We start from the raw sequence: 6,004 nt of genomic DNA, 5'->3' as shown, positions 1-6,004 counted from the left end.
CTTCAGCAAGTTTATGCAGCCACTTGTTCCAAGATCTTCATTATACATCTAACCTGAGAGGGAAAAAAAAAAAAACACACACCTTTACAGAGTGTTACAAATCTAGTCTAGCATACAGCAACAGCTAGATATTACCTTCCTCAAGTACTTCTGCCAGTCACCTCACAGAAACCCTGCAACAACTAATAAAGTTAAGTTTTAACATAAAAGTATATTTTGACACAGTACTTTTCAGGTTTGAGCATGTGCACAACAGTATCTTCTGCCACTGTGCATCACCTTTGTTTTAAAGACTTTGACAACATTTTCCCCCTCCCAACTGTTTTGGATTATTTAAAAATTACTACAAAAACCAACTATGGTGATTTGTCTTTAGCCAGTACAGTATTGCTGTGCCAGAAGAGAATACATAGGTACTTAGGAATGGCAGAGATGCTGCCTTTTGGAGTGTGTTAGCTAGGCAGGACCTTTGCCAAATATCGCAGAAGTTTCAGTCCTTGCCCACCTTCTTAGCTCTTCACGGAGTTCCAAACACTAAAATCAGAGTGAAGCTTCCCCTTCCCCATTACAGTAAAACCCCCCAAATTCTGACATTGCTCTGAAGTTTACCAAGTTACTGTTCATGCATTCATTAGATTAAGCATTACTTATTCTATTCTTAAGTTGTCCTGCTTTTACTCAAAAATCTGATAGCCTACTTTTGATTATGGTGTGCAATTTTTTCAGAAAGTGTCATTAGCACCTAAATAGCTACTCTAATCACACCACTGAAAGGCATCTGTCTCCCTCTTTCAACAGCAGCAGCTTTCCATCAGCCATTACATATCACATCTTACATTTTCATCTTTGTTCTTTATTTCTACATTCAAAGGAAAATCCTTCCTCTAACTGCTCTTGAGGCTAAAGAGCTGTTCAGATTTCTCCCCCATGTGTTCATTTTAGTCATTTACAGAACACAGAAGTCTTTCATTGAGCAGTAGTATCAGGTATATAAAAGAATAAAATACATCAAACCTGAGTTGTTTAAATCAGGAACAGCTCTGGGCTATGACTCAATGCATCTGTACACACACTGCATCAGTAATAACTTGTACTACAAGACCAGCTAGTTTTGAGGTCCACAATAAGGAAGGTATCAAGAATATTAATTTTTTCAGGATATTAATTTCATTTGAAAGGACCATTTTAATTGTTTAGACATGATGTTTTAGTTTCAAGTTATTTATATAACATGCTATGTTGCTTTTAAATGGGCAGCTAATCATCCTTTATATCCCATACTCAGTGTCTTCTGATGAGACCAAACCTAGCACTTATTGTGAAGCAAACTTCAGAGTCCACAAGGGGGAAACAGTTTTCCCGAAATTAAACATTCGGGTGTCAGGATACAGCATGTGCAAAAACCGCTTGCATTCTACTCAGAAGTCTGCCTTGTGATTAGTAGTATGTTAATATGGAAGTTAGATATTTCACAGCTGACTGCCTTTACAAAGCTAGCTGATACAGTGGCAGGTACTAGTGTGTGGTACAGTAAGGCACTTGATCACTTTCCAAACTCAAAAGCAAATTTACACTCATTTTTTTTGCTATCCCCACTTTTCCCTTCAGAAGGGCTTATAAACAACATAGTATTTAAAGATGAGGTGGTGTAAGCAAAGTTCCCACACGTCTCCCTAAAGGAAAACAGACAGTTAATCTGTTCACCCTATATCATTTTGGTCTCAGATACTGCACTAAACATAAATACAACATTTTTTACTGTATGTGGTTGTCAGAGTCATGTAACCATTTTTTTTCCCCTCCTTCTAGGCAGGAAATTGATGTCAGAATAGTCAGACACGGGTTTTGTTCTTTCAACTGGAGATGTCTCTAACTACTGAGAGGGAAACCAGCCCCAGCTCAGGTACCGAGGACAACCTCACTGGCCTTGTCCCTCTTCTCTCCAGTAGGCCCGAAGCCCCTCCTTTGTGTCTACCTCAAGCCAGCCACAAGCTCACCATAATGCTTTCTGGTGATGCAGTATCAATTTAAGGCACCTATCATCCTGTTCTTCCTCTAGGCAAAAGCTGCACATACTGAGTGTTCATATGCCTTGGAAGATAGTGACATCTGCATAGTGTGAATAGTGAATGCAAATGGTCTTTTTGTTACCGAGCATGCAGCTTTAGCTGTTGTGTATCTCTTCATCAGATAGTCACACAAGCAGGTAGCAGTATCCAAAACAAGGCTGGACTAGAACTCAATACAAGGATTTATGCTGAACTGTGGAAGAGAGTTTGGAAGGACATGCAAGTTCCAGATACTGGATTTGCTGTCATCTAATCAAGATCTAATGCCAGGAAAAGGTAGGGGAAAGGCAGAGAACAACAGCTGCAGCAGCTTCATTTCCTTCATCCTTTCCAGCACCAGAGACATTCCAAGGTTTTACAACATGATACCTGAAGTGGTATCCTCCCTTCTCCCCTCCCTCAATATGTTTTATATAAAAATTACACATATAAGTATAAACAGCCCTCCTATCACCAAACAGCTCATGGCTCCATCCAATTCCAAGAGCAGCTGCTTTGAAGATCTACTATTTCTAGTGCTGTATGTATCACTTCTTACATGAAGAAGGGTTTACAAGAACTTAAAGCTTTTTAACTAAATTACTTGCTTAAGTTGAATTTCATGTTTATTATACTTTATAAGCACTCTTCATAGCTAATTTATAACATTACACGTCATGCTAATAGTCCTTTTGCTAGAATGTATATCACACACACAAAAAAGGTACACACATAATCAATCTCTCCTATGATGAGTCAATATTAAAAAAAATCAGGAGAAGCTCTGAGGTATTTTTAGGTACATTATTTCACTTATTAGACCACACTATCAATTTATGGTTCTTCTTGCCCAAAAGCCCATTTTATGATGCAACAATGCAGTTGTTCATATTCCCCTCCTATTTGAAGCACAGAGACTAGAAGTTGAAGGCAGAAAGGGAAAGATTGCAGGTTAATCTTAAAAATAAAATAAAAAGCAAGTAAATAACATCTAATTTCTTGCACATTTTACAAGATAACACAATAAACCCCTGAAGGGAGCTCAGTCTTAGTGTCAAAGGTCTCAGGGAATGCAGAGGATCAAAGTTTTAGATACATAATACATACAGTACCCTGGGCCTTGATACTTTACTTTTAAAGCCTTGATTTATGCTGTGGGAAGTTCCAAGCCAACAGAAGAGCCAAGCCTGCATCATCTAAAGGACAAAGGCTTCTATTTTGGTCCATCCCCCATTTCTCCTCTCCACTATTCACATCATGTTCTGTTTTTGGTTTAAAATAAAAAACAGATTTATATTCTACAGAAGTGTGATCAGATTCCAGTCAGCTAGATTGCTCGATATTTTTCTAACTGTCCCCTTTCTAGCCCCACACATTCTGGAGTTGCTGAGATGGGCCCCAAAAGTCAAACAGTCATGGGAGAGGGAGTATGAGTTTTCCCCTCAGATTCTGACTAGAGCTTTTAGCCAACTTGATACAGGCAGAGTTTTTAGTTTAAGAGCAGAAAGCAAGCATCTTACGTAATTACATCACTTTCAAAGTCAAGGCTTTTCGCAAGATACAATATCTCATGAGACTCCGTGAAAGCAAGTTCAGCAGCAAATCAGTATTTTTAAGAGGTTATCTGTTCTCTCATAGAGCACATCAGCTAACCTGCAGAAAGAGAGATCTCTCCTTGTTTTAGTCTGCTATTTTACCTGAATGATTAGAGTCCACACATATTATCCTACTGATCAGGAGCAGCATCTCAGAGAAGTATTAGCATACTATATACAGAACAGAAACATGCTGTCTGTCAGAAGTCACTCTACACAGCAAGAGCAATTCATCCTTCAACGTCTTTTAATAACTTTTTGTTTAACTGGTATTTAGTTTTAGCATAAACATTTTGTTAAAAAAAAAAAAAAAAAAAAAAGCATTGAAAAAACCTAACATTATATCCAGGCCACCTAGAACCAATTACAACCTTCTGATTCCAAATAAGATGATCTCTTCTTCCAGAGGAGAAGTTACTCCTTTGCAGATATCCACAAGACAGCATTTTGTTATTTTTAAAACCTCTCAGGGGATATATCAAGCAAACATTAGCCATTAAGACAAACCACACAAACATTAGATCCAGAGAAACCATTAACTTACAAACACCATCATAACTAGGCAGTCTTACTAGACCCGGGCAATTCAAAACTAAACCACCACCCCCAAAACAGACCAAGCATCATTTTACCTTAGCTTTAGAAAAGGCCACAGCTCACTTTCTCTTCACCTTACAGTAGAGGGAAAGGAAGAACAGGGCTTTAGAAGAAAGACAGGTAAGTCTTTATAATCTACTAATTCCCCAGTTTTACCCCTCTAGCACTAGCACAACCACAGAGCTAAAATTCTGACCAAAACTTGCTCCATCAGCACTTCTAATTGGGAATTTATCAGTATAAAATAGGAACAGCTGTTAAGGCTTAGACATCTACCAGACGGTTATTTATTCCAGGCCTACTCAGTTACTAGTTAGTCATTAAGATAGGGGAAGCTGTGAGAAAACACAAGTGGTTCTACTTAGATTAATTTTTTTCCTTGTCCCAGCTTTAAATTGTAAAGCTTAAAGAGAATGCAAATACTTACGCTTTATCAGTTATCCTTAATCATACTGTCTTATGGCGCAACAGGCATGCGTAAAGAGTGTTTCTGACTTCAGGACCCTAAATATTTATATCCCCCCTTCTCTCCCCAGAATCATTACTCAAATTAAAAAACCAAATACATCTAGTAAATGATGCCGTAGCATAAGAATCAGGACCAGGTTGTTTCCTAATGCATCAAATTTGTTGTCATTAAAACTACAAAGACTGGGAATTTAGGCAGCTAGTTCTGAATTTTGATTACTGACTAAGCTTTTGCTTTTTTCAGTTTACCTTAAAATTTTAGCCCTAGCATGCTATGGTACAAGATAGCTCTGTAAAATCAAATTTGTATTTGATATCTTTCTTCATTCAGTTGCACATGTCAGCTTGGAATGAGAAACTGCTTGCGTTCTTCTCAAGCAAGTGATTGATCTACTTGTTTATATTTCAGATTTTTTTTTTCAAGACTGTTGTGGCAGGATGTTCTGGTGACTGGATTGAATTTATTTAGTCTGAAACTTACTGTTATTCTGGTTAGAGTATGAAGAAACGTTGTGCTTTAAAATTATACTGGTTTGGTTTTAGAAAACTCAGTTTTAAAATAATCATGTCTTTGATGTTAAAATAAGCTAAAGAAGAGTGTATTAGAATAATTTAATATAAACATAGTGTTAAAAAAAGGTTTGAAAACTACTGCAGTAATCCTTGCTGGCTGTATAATCTCAGTGCTTGCTGCCTGTTTTGATTTTGGCTGTCTATGTGACATATAGTCAATACTTTGGGTGATAATTAAGTAGAGGGGAAAAGAGGACAAGAAAAGAGAGATAAGAGGTGGTCACCTCCACGCTGTTGTCTTCAACCCCAATCTGCTGTTCTAAAACAGTCATAGCACTGTCCACATATGTGAGAGATTAGTATAACATTTCTTACACACACAATGAATTTTTACAAGTTTGATGGGATTACTGAGATGGAGGGGTACTTCGGTAGCAGGTTCCTTGACAGTGTTCTCTTCCTGCAGAGGATTAGACTGTGCCTTTCTGAAGATGTCTTACTCATCAGGGAAATTGATAGCGAAGTATAGCCCTATGTTATTTATTTAACTTACTGAATTCTTTTCCCAGTGATTTGTAAAGCTGTGTTTAGCTGAGACTCTGTGACAGAGTATACATGAAGGTTGTGCAGGCAGACCTTTGGCACATACAAGAAACTACAGTGAAGAAAAATCACTTGTCCCAGAAGGTAGCTCTGCTCGTTCCTACTGCTGCCTTTATCACCACTTAGAATGGTCTCATTTGCTAGAGGAATCTCACACTTTATTAACTCAGCCTTCAGCCA

This window comes from Rhea pennata, chromosome 8 (genome assembly GCF_028389875.1).
Source record: "Rhea pennata isolate bPtePen1 chromosome 8, bPtePen1.pri, whole genome shotgun sequence".
Taxonomy (NCBI): Eukaryota; Metazoa; Chordata; class Aves; order Rheiformes; family Rheidae; genus Rhea; species Rhea pennata.
This window is presented reverse-complemented; position numbering follows the sequence as displayed.